Source organism: Protopterus annectens, chromosome 12.part0, assembly GCF_019279795.1.
Source record: "Protopterus annectens isolate FY-2018-M chromosome 12.part0, PAN1.0, whole genome shotgun sequence".
NCBI classification, from domain to species: domain Eukaryota; kingdom Metazoa; phylum Chordata; order Ceratodontiformes; family Protopteridae; genus Protopterus; species Protopterus annectens.
Genome location: NC_056746.1, coordinates 1,240,722,361 through 1,240,744,227, shown reverse-complemented (window position 1 = coordinate 1,240,744,227; position 21,867 = coordinate 1,240,722,361).

Here is a 21,867-nt window from a genome sequence, read left to right as displayed (position 1 = left end):
GATTCCAATCTACATTGGGCAAAGCTCCTTGCTAACCCTCTTCAAGAGAAACCTTGACAAGTGGATGGGAAACAGAAAGTTTACACCGGGGATCACTTCAATGGCTCTGCTGGACAGAGACACAGGGAACTAATCTAATGGGGTGGCGAAAGCCAACACATTCTGGCTAGGCTTATTAATGCCTTCGGGCAGATAGCCTAGTACCTACCTATGAACCTATGATAGATAGACTGATACAAAACCTAAACATTACCATCCAAAATACACATTTACCTACCACAACAGACTTCTCACTATTAAGTATATATACTTTACTCTGTCACTGTCAACAAAGAGAAAAAGAGCATAACCCCATTTGACAGAGGAGATAATGTTTATAACCCAAAACACCCTTCTTCCACTACTGATCTATATTCAACGTCATACATTTTAAATTACTATGTACTCCCATATCATGCTGTCTCATCAAGATACTTGTACAACTCCAGAAAAATGTTTCCACTTGGCCAGGGTCATAAAACCTGACAGATAGTAAACAAAGAAAAGTTACACTGGAAACCTTTAAATCTTAATACAGCAAATACATAGCAGCCTGTTCTAGCTTTTAGGTCAGCACTTTACATTGCTCAGCTCATACAGTTGTTGCATATCTGTGTATACCAAATGGCTGACTTTAAATTACTAGTACAATATTAAAATAACCAAAAGTACATGTTTACCATTAAGGAAAAAAAAAATAAATGCAATCAGACTTAGTAGACAGACCCTACCCAGTGTTCTCTGAAAACTGAAAAAATATTTTCAGTATTGCTTGACAAAATAGGTAGAAAATAACGTTAGCAAATATGCAGATTGCAATTAACTGAAGTAATGAAATAGAACACCTGTACTTCCACAGACATGCACTTTACTGCAACTTAATTCCAGTCCCCATTCTAAAACAGTAGCTATGCCAAAGACAAGCAGCATGATCCAGTTTAATTTTTATTAAAAACAAGAACCTTTTGGAGAAATGCGTTCCATCCAGCACTTGTAATGAATATACAGATGATTGTTAGAAATAGTGCTACCTTTCGTAACCTGAACTAAAAGAGGGATATGCATTTATAGTAACAGGACTTATGTCCAGATTCAGGTTAATCTTATTATATTACAGTGATCTAGATGTGCATGTCTAGGCAATAGCACTGCTATAAAATGTTCTTAGTTGCTCATGTATTATAATCATAGTTGTATAACTTAATCCATTCTTTCGGCAGTTTTCTATATGCATAAAGCTATCTACCACATAAACCAGAAATTGTGTTAAAAAAAAACTCATGAGTAGTAACTCCTATATGTATAACAATCAGTGAACAGCAAGCTATAAAGAAACCTGTTAAACAGTCTACTTAGGGACTATTTCCATATTTTTCTGATAAACATAATGCTCAACTTATTTTTATCTTTTGAACCATTGTAATTATGTTAAATTTTCATATTGACTTATTATTTTTAACCATTGTGGCCTGGATTGTACCTAAAAAAAAAAAACTCTTGGATCAGTGGAATTTCATGGGTAATGAATGTTTAATGAATGCATGGATCAGTGATTCAATCAATCAATCAGTAAAGACATTTATTAAACCGTCATCCCAGAGAGGCAAGATGCTTTCTGTATGGAGAATGTTGGAAGTTGAGTTATTGTCTCTTCTTGCTGACTTAACTTTGTATGTATGCTGAAACTCTCCTTACGTGACTAGATGGGATACATTCTTTGCTAGAGTCCATATTTATTAGATCCATCCAATATCTAAGAAAATGCTCTTCCCTACTTATTTGTCGACTGTCCTTGTTTCCAATTAATTCTTTCTTTCTCAATTCTCCAACAATTTAGGTTGGAGAGTGAAAACATCTGAACTCTTATCTACTGCAAGACCTTCATGCACAATGCTGCATGCCTCTCTTCTGCTACTAAGAGTTGTAGAATTGTCTAGGGGGTCCTTTGTGATCAGAGGTAATCCTCTGTGCCCCACTTACTCCTCTCTTTTCCTGCATCTATTAAAAGACTGGTCAGTATTATCAGCTTCCTGAGTAATGCCTTCCTGCTGCTCTTCTGCCCCTCACTCAGCATGGCGATAGGTATCAGATTCTGCAGACCTTGCATGTTATAATTCTTCAAAATAACTGTGAGTTTCCTGTGTGGAATCAAGCCTGCTTCACTGCCCTTTCACCATTACAACAAGAGATGCAGGATATATTACCAGAGACACCAGGGCTGCTTTTTAAATACTGTCTGGAAATTCTGCATATGACTTTATTATGAGGAACAGTTCTATGAATAATTCCATGAAAATCTTTACCACCATTAGATCAATGTTCATTCTATATAAAAGTGTATCATCATTAGTTATCCATTTTTTTTTTTTGCAGTATGAGTGGAGTTTGTAGAGAGAACTTATCTGGCCCACACACCACTGCTGTTCCTTTCCCCCATGCTCTGAATTTGATCAATTTCCCATTCTAATGATTGAGAACATTTATAGCTGGTATCAGTTTTGCTGGAGTAAAGAACATAGATCCATATCAGGCACTGTCTTTGCAATTCAAGCAAGTCTTAAATTCCCATGCCTACTTCTGTTTTTCAGATAACTCCTGTAATTCTTTCTTCAAGCCAGTAATTTTTATTAAAGCAGGTGTATTGTTGCTGACTAATTCTTCATAGGTACATACGTTCATAAGTAGGTACTAGGCTATCGGCCCAAGGGCTTGCGTAAGCCTAGCCAACAAGGTTCCCTGGCTTATGCCATCCAAGAAAGTTATTTTCCTGTGCCACTGTCGAGCAAGAGACACAGAATTGATCCCCAGGGTATATTTCCTATTTCTCATCCACTCATCAAGATTTTTCTTGAAGAGTGCTAATGAAGAACTTTGCTTGACATAGATGGGTAGCCTGTTCCAGAGTATGGGAAATCTCTGGTATAGGAATCTATCCCTCCAGCATGTCCTCTTTATTGTGGTGATAAGGTTTAGGTCTCTATAGCATGTAGCTCGGAGGGATTGGGATTTCTTTAGGTGTAGCATGTCCAACAGCTCTGGGTTTGACATAGCTTTATATGCTAGGCAGAGATCACCTCGGGGTAGAGGATATGCTACGGAGTAAAGCTGGAGGTTTTTGAGACGGTCTGTGTAGGGCATTTGTTTGAGGCCAGTTATCCTCTTTGTGAGGTACTTCTGTAGCCTTTCCAGCTGCTGCAGATGTCTTGTGAGGTACATTCCAAAAGGGGCATTGTACTCTATAATAGATCTAATGAGTGTCGAATAGAGGGGAACAATGACCTCTTTTTTCCTGGATGAGAACCCCTTTATGATGAGGTGTGCCACATAGAAGGACTTCCTGACTAGTGTGGTGATGTGACTATCAAAGGAGAGACAACTGTCCACCTGGGTCCCAAGGTCTCTTATCACACATTCGGTGTTAAGTAGATTGCTGCCTATGTGGTAGTTCATCGGTACAGAGGTTTTACCAAAGAGGATGACACTGCACTTTTTGGCATTGAGCTTGAGGCCATGGCTCTGACACCAGGCATCTGTCTCAGCAAGGCCCTTCTGTAGGATGCCCACATCATTTGGGGACTTGACTGTGGCTCCTAGTTTGCAGTCATCTGCAAGCTTCGTTAGCCAGAGGCCTTCTGTGTTAGCCTGTACTTCAGAGAGGTAGATACCAAACAGGAGAGGTCCCAGGACTGGGTGGTACTCCACTTGTGAGGTCTGTGGTTGGAGTGATGGATGCATTTAAGGTGGAGGTGGGATTACATCAAGGATCATCTCTGAGCCCTTTCTTATTTGCAATGGTGATGGACAGGCTGGCAGACAAGATCAGACAGGAGTCCCCGTGGACTATGATGTTTGCAGATGACATTGTGATCTGTAGTGAGAGTAGGGAACAGGTGGAGGAGACCCTACAGAGATGGAGATATGCTCTAGAGAGAAGAGGAATGAAGGTCAGCAGGACTAAGACAGAATATATGTGTGTGAATGAGAGGGAGGATAGAGGAATGGTGAGGATGCAAGGAGTAGAGGTGGCAAAGGTGGATGAGTTTAAATACTTAGCATCAATAGTTCAGAGTAATGGTGAGTGTGGAAGAGAGGTGAAGAAGAGAGTACAAGCAGGATGGAGTGGGTGGAGAAGAGTGTCAGGAGTGATTTGTGACAGACGAGTACCAATAAGAGTGAAAGGGAAGGTCTACAAGAGGGTAATGAGATCAGCTATGTTATATGGGTTGGAGACAGTGGCATTGACAAAAAGGCAGGAGTTAGATGTGGCAGAGTTAAAGATGTTAAGATTTGCACTGGGTGTGACGAGGGTGGACAGGATTAGGAATAAGTATATTAGAGGGTCAGCCCAGGTTGGAAGGTTTGCAGACAAAGCCAGAGAGGCAAGATTATGTTAGTTTGGACATGTGCTGAGGAGGGATGCTGAGTATATTGGGAAAAAGATGTTAAGGATGAAGCTACCAGGTAACAGGAAAAGAGGAAGGCCTAAGATAAGGTTTATGGGTGTGGTGAGAGAGGACATGCAGGTGGTTGGTGTGACAAAGCAAGATGCAGAGGACAGGAAGAAATGGAAATAGATGATCCACTGTGGCGACCCCTAACAGGAACAGCCAAAAGAAGAAGAAGATCTGACAGAAGCCTGCTCCAGTGCTGCTGCTTCAATCTAGGATCCCAATCCCATAACTTCTGTCCACTGTTGCAAGTTTTTGTTGTGTATCTTTTTAACCCCCTGCAGACTATTTTTGACCACCTCCCATTTAGCTTTTGTGACTTCCCACACCATTTCTTTGAAGGCTATTATGTCTTCCACACTTTCCCTAGAGTGATCATCCTTACTACTTCCTTGTCTTTGCAAAACCTGTCACTCTTCCTTTTTGTCTCTAAATCTCCAGTCTCTGTCTTCTCGAGACATTGTCAAACTGGAAGGGCACAAGATAGATGTTGTGAAGCCGTGCACTAAAAACTGTCCTTTTAAAGGCTTCTTTCCATTCTTTCATCTGCATGCTATATACGAAAAGTTGTCCACAACTTTTAATAGATAATCCTGCCAGAGGGCACCTCTGTTTTGCATATAGATTTGTGTTATCCATTTTTTCATTGAAAAGGACTTAAGCACCATCAAAACATGATGCAGGGCAGCTGTATCAGCTGTCATTTTACCTTCTTTGTGAATTTTAGCAACTCTGAATCCCAAGCATTAAGATAATCTCATTATTCCTGTTACTTTAACACTGTCCGTTACTCTGTGTTATGGCAACAGTGAAAGACAGACAGCCATGGGTCCATGATCCCATTGACTATAAGGCAGAATTCAAGTTAAGCACAGACTACATTCTCAGTAATATTATCCCCCAAAAAGTTTCAAGATTGAACAAAAATCATCAGACATTATGGCCCAGGGATAGTTTCTTGAAGGCTTGGGTGACCAAAGTCTCTCTCAAAGATAATGGATAACAAAGTAATAATCTGTAGCACTTTCAAGGAATATTTAAAATCTCATTCACTCCAATGGAGCTCAGAAAGTTTGCACTGTAACTTCCAATGGGTGGAGCCAAAGCCTTTTGACAGAATCAAATTATGTCCTCACATTTCAACCAAGTGTTCATATCTCTGGAACCATAAGTTCATAGGTAAATAGGTAGGTACTAGTCTATCCACCCTAGGGCCTATTAAAGCCTAGCCAAAAAGGTACCCTGGCTTTCGCCACCCAAGAAAATTATTTTCCTGTCGAGCAGAGCCACAGAGGTGAACCCCGGGGTTAATTTCCTATTTCCCATCCAATCATCAAGATTTTTCTTGAATAGTGCTAATGAGGAGCTTTGTTTGATATAGATAGGTAGTTTGTTCCAGAGTATGGGAAGTCTCTGGGACAGGAATCTATCCCTCCAGCATGTTCTGTTTATTGTGGTGACAAGGTTTAGGTCCCTAGAGCATGTAGCTCAGAGGGATTGGGATTTCTTTAAGTGGAGCATGTCCAACAGCTCTGGGTTTCACATAGCTTTGTATGTTGGGCAGAGATTGCCTCTGAGTAGGCGATATGCAACGGAGTAAAGCTGGAGTTTTTTGAGATGGTCTGCATAGGGCATCTGTTTGAGGCTGGTAATCCTCTTTGTGGATATTTTTGTGGCCTTTCCAGTTGTTGTATATGCCTTGTGAGGTACATACCAAAAGGTGCATTGGATTCTAAAACAGGTCTAATGAGTGATGAGTAGAGGGGGAACAATGACCTCTTTTTTCCTGGATGAGAAACCTTTTGTGATGAGGTGTGCCATGTAGGATTTCCTGACTACTGTGGCAATGTGATTATGAAAGGAGAGACTACTGTCCACCTGTGTCCAAAGGTCTCTTATCACACTTTCATTGTTAAATAGACTACCACTGATGTGGTAGCTCATGGGTACTGAGTTTTTACCAAAGGGGATAAAAATGCACTTTTTGGCATTGAGCTTGAGGCCATGGCTTTGACACCAGGCATCTGTCTCAGTGAGACCCTTTTGTAGGATGTCCACATCATTTGGAGTTTCAATTATGGCTTCTAGTTTGCAGTCATCTGTGAACTTCATTAGCCAAAAACCTTTTGTGTTAGCCTGTACTTCAGAAAAGTAGATACCAAACAGGAGAGGACTCAGGACTAAACCATGTGGTACTCCACTTGTCACTGGTCTGAAGTCAGATTTGGAGTCTGCTACTTTCACAGTGTCGGTACTGTCAGTGAGCCAGTTCACAACCCATCTTGTGACATAGGGATTTATACCTAGTTTAGTGAGTTTATCTAAAATTCCAGAGTGGGGGATGGTGTCAAAAGCCTTGGCGAGATCTAGATAGGCTGTGTGAACCACCTTACCCTTGTCTACGGCTTTGGTGACTGCTTCAAAGAAGTCATTTAGGTTTAGGAGACACGATCTGCCTTTTACAAACCCAAACTGGGTGAGGTCCAGAGTTTGGAGATTACCAATGTCTTTGTTTATAAGTTCCATGATGATATGTTCCATGGCCTTGCAGACCAGGCTTGTTAGGCTAATGGGGCAGTAGATTCCGGAGTCCGTGGTGGCTCCCCCTTTGTGGAGTGGGATATCTGTTGCTGTGCGCCATTCAGTGAGCATAAAGCCTGAGGTGAGGCTATGATTGAACATGGTGCTTAGGTGGGGTGCCAGTTCATTCTGTAGTTCTTGTAGAACGCAGCCTGGGATGTTGTCAGGTCCCATGGATGCTATGTTCTTGGCTTTGGAGAGTGTCATTTTTACCTGTGCAGCCATGATATACAGGAGCTTTGCATTCTTTCGGTATAGAGATGGGCCCTTTAGGGGGGTGAGGGGGGGGTTCAGTTAGCACTGAATATATCTGCTAGGATGTTGGCAATATCAGTTGGTTCTGTATATTTAGTGCCATTGTGCTGTAACTCAGAGCAGATCTGAGTGTTGCCATTGAGATGCTTGACATAGCTATAGAACGCTTTGTGGTTGTCTTTAGAATCAGTGGCAATTTTGTTTTCATAACTAGCTTTGGAAGATTTTTATGAGGGATCTCAGCTTCTTATTGAGGGTGACCAGGGAGTTCTTCCAGTCATGGGATTTTACTCTTTTTTGCAACAGTTTCTTTCTCCTGTTGTAGAGTTTGTTTATGGCAGGGGACCACCAGATTGACTTCCTTTTTTTGGAGGATAGCATCTTGGTTCTGTTAGGGATAGCATGACCCATGCACTCGTGTAAGTGTCTATAAAGTGCATTTGTGTAGGATTCAGCAGTCATACCTCTATTGTCTGTCTGCATGGGTGTCATGAAGTTTGCCACTTCTGTCTTAAGAAGCGTGAAGTTGGCTTTGGAGAAATTTTTTACGGCAGTTTCCCTAGTGGGGGTGGGGGGGTGGGATGTGGATCTCTAGGCTGATTAGCTTGTGGTCGGATCTGACCAACAAGGAATTGACCTCTGGTGTAGAACACCAGTCGCCCATGTTGGTAATGACCATGTCTAGGATATTGCTACCCCTGGTGGGGGTGTGGATAAATTGATCCAAGGCATTGGAATTTATGAATTCCAGAAAACGTTGAGCAAAAGAGTTGGTACATGATTAGTTTTTCCAGTTAATGTTGGGGTAGTTGAAATCACCCATTATTAGAGTGTTGAGTTGTATCCTAATATTTTCCAGTGTATCAAAAAATGAGGAGTGGGAATCCTGGGGCATGGTGGGGGATCTGTAGTAAGTTACAATTTGGATTGCAGTCTTGCCCAGAGTTAGTTGCACTTGGATAATCTTGGATGCATTATGCTAAGTAACTAGCCTGGAGGTGTGGATATCCTTAATGAATATGGACACACCTCCACCTTTAGTGTTTCAGTCTAGGTTAGGTGGCCAAAAGGTGTGGTATGAATTATAGCCTGGCAATGCTGGGGTGCTCTCTGGAGCCTTGAACCAGGTCTCTGTCACTGCACAGATGTCAATGTTCTCCATTTTAAGGAGTGCCTCGAGTGAATGCATTTTTAGATTTATACTTCTAGCATTTAGTAGCATTACCCTCAGATTATGCTTGCTTGTACCTGTTACGGTTGTGAATTTGTCATTTGAACCTTGCCTAAAAAAGGGCACTATAGGGCTGGCAAGAGCTTTAGCCAGTATCCAGAATCCCAAGGGCGACATGTGCAGGCCATCTCTGGCAAAGCATCATGGTCTGTCGATCATGTCATCCCGGGTAGACAGATACTGGATGCCCTTAGAATGACACCAGAAGCTTAGACAATTATTGAAGTCAATCATTTTGTCCTTGTAATGTGGTGTCATTCTGGGTGATGGCAGGATGCTACTCAGGGTTAAGGTCATACCTGCCTGGGCTACAAGATCGGAGAACTCCTCCATGTCTCTTTTCATGTAGTCCAGGGAGGTACGTCTCAGGTCATTCACACCAACATGGACAATGACAGAGTCATATTTGTACTTGTTGTGGAGTGACTTGAGTGCATGTGTTATGTGGCGGATCCTGGCACTCGACAGGCAGCTGACAGTAACTTTCGCCTTGTTTAGCCTGGTGAGTGGAACATCAGTGTGCCTGACTATAGAGTCACCTATGACTAGAGTGTTGGTTACATTGTTATACCTTATGGGCTGTGGTTGAGTGGCACACTGAGTTTGTGGGCTATGTGTCATTTGGATTGTGTTGGGAGTTGGAGGTTGCATGTGTTTCTGCTTTGGAGGTCTCTGTTGCTGGAGCAGATTTTTATTGAGAGCCTCTGTGAATGTAGGTGTGTGCTTTGTGTTGCTATGTGTGTGTTTTGGTGGTGTAGGTTTTGAGGGACTATGTGATGAGTGTGGTGTGGTGCAAGTGTTTGCCTTCTCCTCTTGACTGTCTAGTCCAGTCTTGGGTGAAGAGAGCTTTGCTTCCAGTTTGGCTATATAAGTGCATCTCTCGCAGGTTGTAGTGTTGGGTGGTAGGAGGAGAGGGTTGTCTGTGTACATGAGGCAATTGCTGCATTGCCCCAAGATGCCCAGATTCATCAGGTAGACAGGAGAAAACACTGGGAGCTGACCCTTAGAGATGTCTGGATAGGTGCTTATTTATTAAGTACTAAAAACTGTTTTCCTCTAGACAAGTGATGAAAGTTGAGTGTTGTAGTAATTTGTAGTTTATTTAGTGCTTACAATTTATGAACAAGTGCTGAGCTCAAAGAAACAGATTTGAGTGCTAAAACTACAAAAAAACTGAATAGTTCTAAGGGAAAATTTCAAGAGCAGACTTTATGGCACTGGGAATAGTTTAACCCCAGCTAAGAGGTGATGCATATAGCATTTTTTAATATAACAATAGCAAATGAGCAAACTGTTTTAAACAAATTAACCAATAAAAAGCTAAAAACTGTGCCCTGTTCCAGCAGTCTTCAATCAGATAAGTTCTAACTGCACACTCCTCTGACTAAAGTGCAGGTAAACCTTCTCCAAAAAAAGATGGACTGGATTAGTGCTCAAGTTATACAAACAAAGCTAGATTCAGCAGGTCTGAATTTTGTCTATGCTACAGCAAACAAGGCATACCAAGTTCAGAAAGAAGCAATTCAAATAAGTAGACAGAACAAGCCTTTAACCACAAACTTCCAGCTCATAAGGGCAGAATCTGCCCTCTTCTCCCACAAGAGTGCAGACCACACCTTCTTAGTGTAAAATATCTGGCCCGAAGACCAAGTGCTTATACCAGAACTGATACACTCTTAGAATAACAGACATTAAGCCTTCAGTCAGCAACTCCCAACTTAGAAGGTTGTAAGCTACCTGTCCTGCCACAACAGTGCAGACCACAAACCTTCTTAATGTAAAACAAATGGTCTGAAGCCCAAGTGCTTCAACCAAAGGCTTAGAATAACAGTTACAATTTAATCAGGCTAACAAACAGAAATAAATGCAGCAGAATAAATGCAATAAAGTCAGAAGAAACACAAAACAGTAAAATCAGATGAATAAAGTGCAATTTTTTAAAATATAACAATAAAAAATGAGCAAACTGATTTAAACAAATTACCCAATTAACCAGTAAAAAAGCTCAAAACTGATTCCTGTTCCAGCAGTCTTCAATCAGACAAGCTCTAACTGCACACTCCTGCCACTAGGGTGCAGGGGAACCATCTCCAAAAAAGAAGGCTTGGATTAATGCTCAACTTATACAAACAAACAAAGCTAGATTCAGCATGCCTGAATCTAGTCTATGCTGCAGCAAACAAGATGCACCAATTTCAGAAAGAAACAGTTCAAATCAGCAGGTACAATAATCCTTTAACCAGAAATTCCCAGCTCAGAAGGGTAGAATCTAACCTCTCCTCCCACAAGAGTGCAGACTGCAAACCTTCTTAATGTAAAATAACTGGCCTGAAGCCCAAGTGCTTAAACCAGAACTAATTAACTTTTAGAATAACAGACACTGAGCCTTCAATCAGCAATTCCCAATTTAGAAGGATGTAAGCTACCTGTCCTGCCACAACAGTGCAGACCACAAACCTTCTCAATGTAAAACAACTGGTCTGAAGCCCAAGTGCTTAAAGCAAAAGGCTTAGAATAACAGTTACAATTTAATCAGGCTACTACCAAACAGTAATAAATGCAGAAGAATAATTACAATTGAGTACTTTTAAGAAGAAGCAAAAGCAAAATAAAGTGCATTTTTTTAGTAAAGTGCTAGGAGAGAGGAAGGAGGAGCAGAAGTTAAGAACCTAAGTGGGCCAGCCTTCTCAAATGTTCTCTCTGTATTAATTAGAGTGACCACCAGACTGGGAGGGGTGTCCCAGATCAAATTTACAGTAAGGCAGGCAACTGCAAAGCCACCAACTATAACAACTCTACAAGAATAGGGTGGGAAAGATGGGGAAAAACAGTTTCAGGACAGATGATAAACATAAAACAATGCCAGAAAATATATAAAATAGTTCAAGTCAGGCAAACAATAATTCAGTTAAGCAAAATTAATTCAGAACTCTGAAAGGTTAAAATGCCAAGACATATACTTATCAATCAGAGATATATTTCCAGATTGTTTGAGAATCACACCTGGCAGAACCCAAGAGTTTCCAACAGTGTATGCAAGAATTTGCAAACAGAAACTATTTTTAAATCAGCAAGCCTTGAAGCAATCAGATAACACAAAAGCTGTTAGACCAGTTTTATAAACTCCACCTCAGAAACAGGGGGTAAGCCGTTTCAGGACATATGAGAAATATAAAGCAATGCCAGAAAATATATAAATAGTTCAAGTCAGGCAAAATTAAGACAATGTAGAACTCGGAAAGGTTAAAATGCCAAGAAAGATACTTATCAATCAGTGATATACTTCTAGATTGTTTGATAATCACACCAGACAGAACCCAGGAGTTTCCAATAGTGTATGCAAGAATTTACAATGTGAAAAAAGTATAAATGGTAAACCCTTCAGCACAGACTAGTTTTTTAGTGGTAATATTCTTTAGATTCTAGGTCTTAAAACAAATTTTATAAGTCACGGTAAACACAGTAACTATTACATTTGTAATATTTTGTAAACAGCTTAAAATATCTCAACAACTACTCAAGTTACTCACATACTGTCAGCAACATTTTATTCATCTAGCCGAGAGCTTTCATTTGATGCTAAGGAGTTCTCTCTGTGTTACTTGGTTGTTGAGATACTAAGAAAAATGATAACATTATATCTAGATAAATTAATATCATAATAACAACAATTAATATCTATCTGCACTAGATAGAGGTCAAAGATTAATGCAGTTGAGTTTGCCATTGTTTTAAGATGAAATATTTTAAAACCTTGTCCATAACATGGCTTTGAAAATACAGATGTAAATATGAACAAGCAATATTAGACACCTAGAGGCATCAGTAGGAGTTAACTGCAGATGCACCTGGAGACGTCACTCAGATGTAATGAGATAACATTTTAATATATTGTATAGCATCAGTGTATTTGGTGTATTGCATTTTAAAAGTGAATAACATATCACTGGTTTCTCTGGAACAGAGGCAGTAACCCTGACTTCCATTTTGATGATGTAGTTTTGTATTAATGAGATGCTGGTAAAGTTACACCTAGACAGATAATAATGAATGGCCCAATGTTTGCTTACTAACATTTTTTTATTTTGTGGAAAGAGTGCAGGTGGTTTTCGGCACTTTCTAGAAACCACTTCACACAAGCTGGGAATAAATACTCACTAAGCACATGTACTCAAGATGTTATAGTAGTGCTGATGAATATTTTGGAGGGTCAGATCCCAAAGTATTTTTCTGACCTTTATATCACATCAGTGGCTCAAGAGGTAAGGACACTTGCCTTTGTTGCTGGAAGTTCAGAAGATTGTAGATTTTATTCCCACAAGAAGTACTTGAATTAATTTTTCCAGTACTGACATTCCAATGCAGAACACAAGAGGTCCCATATGCTTGAGCTGGTAGCAGCTCGGGTGGATGTAAAAGATCACATGCCAATTAAAAAAAAGGAAAGAGTAACGTTTGTTTTACCCTACATATAGTAATATTACATATGCATCATTCATATATTAATTACATTATTTGCAACCGTGTGTTAATCCTGTATATATCATTCTTATAATTTCTTCAAAAATAAAAAAAATCTAATACAAAAGTTAATGTGTTTTTTTATTTCCCCCACCCTTTATTTGTTTCTATCGCCCACTGCTTTTTCAAAACTTTCTTCTTATTTCTGCTAATACATATTCATCCCTTCTCTATTTATTATACAATAATCCTTCAAATCTTGTCTTTGACAACACCCCAAACTGCAACAGATATTTTATCCCATTTATCAATGTCCTTCCTCCTTCTTTTGTCATATTTACCATATAATATAATTTCCATATTCATATCATTAAAGATTTCCTACCAATACTCATTTTTCAACTTCAAACTTCAAACTCTTATACCATTAAGAGCAAGTAACACTTCTCTAGCACCTCAGCTTTTCATGATACAATGTTTCCAAGAGGTTTGAATACGGAATTCTCTTAGAAACATTTAATGTCAGAAGGTTAAAAAGAATATTAAAAGTTAACCTTTTTAGTTGGCTTTTTTAGTGAATTCTTAATTGGATGATTATTTAATTGATTAAATGCATATATTTAAGTGTATGCTTACAAGCAGAAAGATGTACTCTGAAAAGGCTTTTTTGAAAGTCGAGGTGCCAGAGAAGTGTTACTTGCTCTTTATGGTATAAGAGTTTGAAGTTTTGCTGTTAATTTTTACTGTAGAAGTTATTTTTTATTTTAATAAGTCAGTCTGTGTACTAAACTGAGTGAATTCATCTGGCCTGGAACTTGTGGTGTGAGGTTTGGTTTGTTCTACAGTGTGGTGCTTCATTCAACCATATAAATTTAGTAAAGGTTCTGCTCATTTTTTTTTAAAGTTTAGTGGGATAATATTGTCTGTTGAATTAAACTGGAACAGTATTCTGGGTAGAATGTTCATTTTTAGTATTGCTATTTTAGACAAGAAGGGGAAATGCAAGTTTTCCCATCTAGTTAAATAATTTTCTATGGATGACCATATTCTAAGGAGGCTATTTTAAAGGGAGTTCTTATGATTATGGTCAAATACTATTGCTAGATATTTAAGAGTATAGTTCAGCTTTATTTGGGATATGGGAAAGAGAGTTTTTTTATAACTGTTCAGGTTAATTGTAAAAATATGAGATTTTGAGGGTTCATTTCGTAGTTGGAAGTTTTCAAGAAGATTTCAATTGTATTTTAGACTTTAGTAAGATCAGTGTTGGGAAGCTGGAAATATATAATGAGGTCATCTGCAAATGCTGAAAAGGCAAGACTATTCCCTAGAATGTTGGATATACAATTAAAGTTTTTTTGGGTTGAGTATAAGAATAGGGGTTCAATATATATGGTAAAGCGGTATGGTGAGAGGGGACATCCCTGTCTAGTGCCATTATTAATTTTATTTTTATGAGTGTAGCTTATTGATTACTAGCATAGTATATGAAGAGTTATATAAGATTTTAATTATATTTATGAAACTGTCTGGAAAGTTGTATTGTTGTAGAGTTAAGAATAAAAATTCATGGTTTACTCTGTTGAAAGCCTTTGCGGTGTCTAATGCCATAAGGTATAGGAAAAGTTTGTGTTTTGCAGTAAATTGTATAGCCGCTTCTAGGGTAACTGTATTGTCTCATATATCTCTTCCCTACATGAATCCTGATTGGTGTGGGGATATAATTGAATGGATGACTTGTTTAATTCTATTGGCTAGAGTCATAGCCAGAATATTGACATATACACTAATAAGTGAAATAGGTCTATAATTTCATGGATTAGATTTGTCAGTATTGTGTTTATGAATAAAGGTGGTTTTGGAGTTGTTAAGATATAAATCAGCAAAGCCATGTTTAAAAATATGATTGAAGACTTAAGAAGGATAGGGACATGTTTCAAGGCAAACTTTTTATAAAAATTCAAAGTAAACCCATCAGGACCTGGTGCTTTGTTACTTTCAGACTCTTTATTGCTTCAGTTTTTAGAGGGGATTTGAGATTTTCAAGCTGCTGGTTTCCAATATTTGGGAATGTAATAGCATTAAAGACGGAGTTATGAGACTGTGGATCTATTTTCTTCTGTGGTCCGTATAGTCTATCATATATATTTTCAAAGATACGTACTATATCTTGATTATTTGTGATTATTTCATTATTATGTTTAATTCGTGAAATTGTAGGTGGGTTTTGTTGAGCTTTTGTGAGTCTAGCTAATAACCTAGAGGGCTGTTGAGTCTCTTCAGAGTAGTTGGCTGGAAGTTTCATTTCTCTGAAAGAGAGGTTTCGAGCATGAAAATGACATAAGTCTTTCTGTTGGTTGATGAGTTGAGCTTCAAGTTCAGGGTGGAAATTTGCTTAGAGCAATTTTTCAATTTCTTGGATGTTCTGTTTAATTTTGGTCTCTTTCTCTCTAGCAAGTTTTTTTTTTTAAATATGAGGCCTTTTGGAACATTAGCCCCCAGATTTTAACTTTTATGGCTGCTCACAAAATGTCCAGAGTGATGTCTGAGGTTAATAAGTTGGTATTAAGATCATCCAGTATAGTGTTGATTTCATTAACTACTTCTTCCTTTTCAATAAGATTTGGGTTTAGGGACCAGGAGTGTAGGTGTTTTGTTTAGGAGGGTTGTTTAAGAGGAAAAGCTCCAGAGTTATTTTGGAATGATCTGATAGAAATCTCAGACTGTTTGTATAAATAGTTTTTTCAGTTAAGAGGGATTCTGAGATCAGAAAGAAGTCAATCCTTGACCATGACTTATAGCATGGTGAGTAAAATGTAAATCTGTCAGCATTCCTGAATTGGTTGTTTGAGAGATCAGGGTCAACTAAGATGAATTCTAGTGTTAGTTCATCCCAGGCGATTAAAGCTTACTTATTTTGTTTGCTATTTTTGTTGGATCTATCATTTAGGGGGTCGCTAACCATGTTCCAATCACCCTCTACTATATAATCATGGTCTGGGAATTTTGACAATAACTTGTAGATCTGAACAATAAAGTCTTGTTGGTTTACACAGGGGACACATATATTTTGAAAAAGTGTGGGTTTATAGGTTATGGAATTAATGCAGCTAAAATAAAACCATCTACCAATAGTATCCACACCATAGTCTATAACCCTCTTCTTTAAATTATTTTTTAATCAAAATAGCTACTCCCTTTGAGTTGATTTTACTACCTGATGCAATAACTTGGGTTAACCAGGGTCTTTATTCCAATCATCATTTAACAGGTGCGTCTCTTGGAGAAATATAATGTTTGTCTGGGACTGGTACATTAAATGAAGGAGTAGTTTCTTTTTTTTAACATCTTGTAAACCCTTCACATTCCATGAGTCTACTTCATGCAACATAAATACACACAACAGATGCAAAGTGTAATTAAATTTGGTCTTACATTTGTTTTCCTCCCCAAGTATTCATAAAGATTTGGGTATAAATATTGTAATATTAGATGTTTTGTAGCACTAAAATCTCTTAGCTCCCTAACTGTGCCTAACCACATACCTACTATTTCTCAGAGATTTAAGGTTAAATAATTAATAAGCCATTTCAATGTAAACATGACTAATAAAACTATATACAAAATATATACAAACACCCTTAGACACAAGATGTGCAATCTTAACCACCTCACATAATCCCCCATACATACTCCTATATGTTTTAACCAAGATTAAACATTTGCAGACTATTGTTGCTATAGTCACATATTGCAAAGAAATTGGTATTTGGTATTAATCCCATAGTCTATGTATCTACAACTTTACATTACATTACAGTTTACAATGGTCAGACCATACTGCTGCAAAGAACGTAGACCGGCTTATAAACAGTTAGCTTCAGTCAGATACAGTCTCCTATCAAAAGACTTTTTACAAGAGGCCATGTCACAGAACAGGACAACACATTAAAGCCTGAGTAAATACAACATTGCAGACCATTTTTTTGAATTCCATGGAGAAAAAAAAAGTTATAGCTATGAAATATTCATTAAAGTGTACTTCAAACCATATTAGCTTTTTGATTAGATAGCGTATTACTGAGCATATTATATACTGAAGAACAGCTCCTGATAGTTAATGAAGCTGATAGCTATTAATTTTTGTTGTCAGTTAGCTTTAGGTAAGCTAACTTAAAGTTACTGCATTTACCCCATCTTGATGAGCAGTTGTAGGCTGCCTGAAGAAGGTAGACATCTCCGATGCTGTCAGGGAATGTGCTGCCTTGATTTCATCACAGATTTATTTCCTTTAGTTTTCTTCCTTCTTCCCCTTTTTTCCCTTTTTTCTTTTCCCTTCTCCTTTTGAATCCTTGTAAAATGAGCTGCAACAACAATTGCCGACCTGTGACTTCATTACCCAGAGAATTCTTGCAGGAAGAAAGGAAATAGTGCTGTGTCACATCCTAATGCATCCCTCTGTACACAGGAAGTTGAAAAACAGCCAGCAAAGATGCAAACGTGTTTCTCGGCATGATGGAAATAATTGTTACCTTCCTTAGTGTGGAACTTTGCAACTGGAGCCTCGGCCTGGAGCTTTCACTGGCAACTTTTAGCTGCAAATGGGGTTTAAAACTGTAAAGAAGGCCACGAGGGTCCTGATGAGACATCCAGAGCATTCCAGACCACATTTTACAAGACAAGCCATCTAATGTAGCTTTTAGGTAACACTTTTACTTACATTTGTTAGGTTATAAGAAGAGGAGTATAGTTTAAAGCTTTTTAAATGATTATTTAATGCTTTGGAAGTTCTCCGAATGCCTTAATAAATGCAGTTTTGGTTTCAGGATTATTTTTGGCTGAGTATTTTTGTTCATTACTTGTAAAAACAAAGGTACTGGGGTATTTCATTTGAAATTTTATCTTTTTGTTGATGCTATTGCTAATCCCACAGGTTGATATCTCCTTCAACCACTAGGTGCCAATATCTACCACTATAAACCTATATAGCCAGACAACTTGTATTATCCTAAGGATTTTAATTTTGGTTTTATTTCTTATTCCCATGCTAAATACAAGTTGATTAAATAGCTACTCCTTCCCTCTATCCCTAAACCTGTTTAAATACAAACTCCCATCATCACAAAGCCCAGACCAACAGTAGGTTTGTAACATACACTGAATACTTACTTCTTGCCTGTTGTTTGAACAGCAGTGGCTGATACTTTCTCAGCTGCACTCACCTCTTTTGCTATTGCCCTGCTCTGTTCACCCTGCAGGCTCACTCCACTCCCCTACCCTACCCCCAATTCCCACCCATGCCCAGGGGTCCTACTTTTATACCATCTAACCAAATGCCCTTCCCTCTTCCACCAATCTCAAACCCTTCACCATTGTTAATTAACTCCAATTCCCTCGTTTGACTTACCTATCCCAATTTCCCTAACCACACTCTCCTCCTATTTCATTCCACACTTAGCATACCTCCAAGCCTATAACAAGAATCTAACAACATACTCTTCCAGATATATAAGCTACACTCCCCAGCCCTCTTACAGAGGTTATCCATACTTACACTTCTACCACCTCTAACTTTAGCTTACCTGTTAATCTCCTATGAACACCCAATATATCCACACTTTCTCCACCCCAATAGGCTATCTATCTCTCCTTCTCTGCCTATTCTCACTTACCAAGTTAACAGAAAACCTACTCCCAGCTATCTACTAGCAAAATACCATAGGATAACCCACATTAGATATGACTCTCTCAATCCCAGAAAATCTCTAACACTATATAGTAAATTCCCAAAGCCTAGATTTCAAACACTACTCCTCTCTTTAAAAGATGGAGATATTCACCCAAACCCAGGCCCAATAACTGCTACTACCACTCAACTCCATAACCCCAACCCCATACTATCCATTCCCTTACCAAACCATCTAACTCACTCTTATTAGTTCACCTCAACATACGTAGCATTAATAACAAAGTTGCACAGTTCCATGCTCTCCTGGAAGTCTACTCCTTTGACATTCTTTGTTTAACTGAAACTTGGTTAAAACCTGCAACTAAAGACAATGAAGTCATCCCACCTGGTTATAATATTTTGTGACTTGACAGTACAACCAAAAAGGGTGGTGGTATAGCTATCCTTTTTAAATCTGGTCTACAGATTACTGCCTACGACTGTAAACCACATCAAGACTCCAACACTGAAATTCTTATTACCAAGCTTCAACTTAACAAATTCAAATCCATTTATATTATCTGTACCTATCTTCTGCCTGGTAATAACATTGCTACAATAGAGAATATCCTTTGTTGACTATCCCAAACTTTACCCCAAGAAACCATAATCCTAGGTGATTTTTAACACTAATTGGAAGTGTTGTAGCAGTACCCACCCTACAAGCCATATTAACCAGTTTTGGTTTTTCACAAATCATTACCTCCCCTAGTAGGATAAACAGGCCTAATAAGAAAGAAAGTACATTAGACTGGATTCTCATAAATAATCATCCCCAGACATATGAATCTGGAACCCTCCCTGATGATGTAAGTGACCACTCACTAACCTACATCATCAGGCTTAAAACCAATCTACCTAATCCAGCCATATCTAGGACAATTAGAACCAAGAAAAACTTCAACCATAATCTTTTCCAAAGGGAACTAAGAGCATGTAACTGGTCTCCCTTAAAATACCTCACACTGGAGGAAGCTGTTAATTACTTTAATTCTAACTTCCTAGCCATACTAGACCACCATGCTCCAACCCGCTCGATTAGAATGAGAACTAAATCTGCCCCTTGGCTTTCAAAAGGAACCAGGCAAAAAATCCAACTCAGAAATAAATACTGGAATAAATCTCGCTTAACTAAAAACCCAGTAGATCAACAAGACTTCAGGCAACTAAGAAATTAAACTAAAAAGGCTGTACTGTCTGACAAAAGAAATTACTACCTACAATTCTAGCAGGCACACCATAATAAACCACAAAAGTTCTGGGCAAGTATTAATCAATTATTACAACCAGGCCAATCCATCACACCAAACCCACAAGGCACAGACCAAAAGAATCCCAAGCAGACTGCTAATGCCTTTAATACCTTTTCACTGAGGCCATTCAAACACTTGTCAGTCAATGATCCACTCAGAACTTATCTATATCCAACTCTACCACTAACCCACCCCCCTCCATTTCTCCTCCAACCAGTCCCAACTACATATATTCTTGCCCTTATCCAAAAACTGAAACCATGCACTCCTTCAGCAGACCAACTACCCACTGAATATCTACAAAAGGCAGCCAAATCTATCACCTACCCCATTTCCATTCTTATCAATAGAACCATCAGTGAAGGACACATCCCTAGAATATGGAAGGTCTCCCATATTATCCCCCTTCATAAGGGAGGTAACACTACTGAACTCTCCAATTACTGTCCCATTGCCCTACTGTCTCCCCTAGCAATGATCATGGAAAAATGCATTCATAGACAATTGCTAGACCACCTAATCCAAAATAACTTACTTTCCAACTCTCAGCATGGTTTCAGACCTTCACACAGCACTACTACTGCCCTCCTTTCCTTCACTGACTGTATCAACAAAAACCGTAACCTCAATATGCTTTCCTCTGCACTGTTTATAGATCTGTCTAACACGTTCAATATGGTAAATCACCAGATACTTTTAAATATCCTCAAATCTCTGTCACTAGATGCATTAGCTATAAAATGGTTCCAATCCTATTTGGATAACAGACAACAGGCCGTTCTCTGGCATAACACTCTATCTACTCATCTGCCCGTTAACATAGGTGTCCCTCAAGGGTCCATACTAGGACCTCTCCTAATTTCTTTATTTGACAGCGACCTTCACCTAGCAATCCCCCAAGCTACATATATACAATACGCAGATGATTCCACACTTATATGCTCAGCCACATCCATATCTGAACTGCACTCACTTACCCAAAAGGTCTTTAACACAGTTGAACAATGGTTTACTGTACGCTGTCTCCTTCTGAACCCCCAAAAAACTAAACTCCTCCTTTTCACTCCTACTTGTAGATCCCCCCAATAGACTTCACAGTAATATCCAATAACAGTACTCCCATATCTCCAGACCCAACTACCAAACTACTAGGTATCACCATAGATAACAACCTTAACTTTGACACCCATACTAGCAATACCCTAAAACCTGTTAATAGAAAACTAGTCTCTCTCTACAGGATCAAACCCTTCCTCTCTCCTGCAGCAAGAATAACTATTGCTCACACTCACTTAATTTCTACTCTCCTCTATGCCTCACCCATATACACTAATCTCTCTAAAAACAACCCTAATAAAATGGAAAACTCTTACAATAACAGCCAGATTTGCTATGAGTAACCCTTTCAGAACCCACCACTGTATTAACCTAAAGCAACTAGGATGGCTTGAATTACAAAATCAGATAAAAATTCCACCAACTTACCATTGCCCACAAAACCCTTTACCATCCTTCCAATACCCCTATACTATCTACCCTAATTATCCCCTACAACAACCTAAAGATCTTAAGTTCATCACATAAACGTCTTGTAAATATTTGTAAATCAAACAACAGGGCTGGGGACGCTCTTTTCTATAATACTGTTGGAAAATCCTGGAACCTTCTTCCTAGCGAACTTTCCTCTCTTCCGTCTATATCACTCTTTAAAAACAACCTGAAACTTTTCCTCAGAACACACTGGTTGTGCCCTGTACTAAACCTGACTGATCTACTACTGCTCTTACTTGGATCTAACTACCCTCCTCCTCTCAGTAGTCTTGTTACTGATCTACTACTACTCTTACTTGGATCTAACTACCCTCCTCCTCT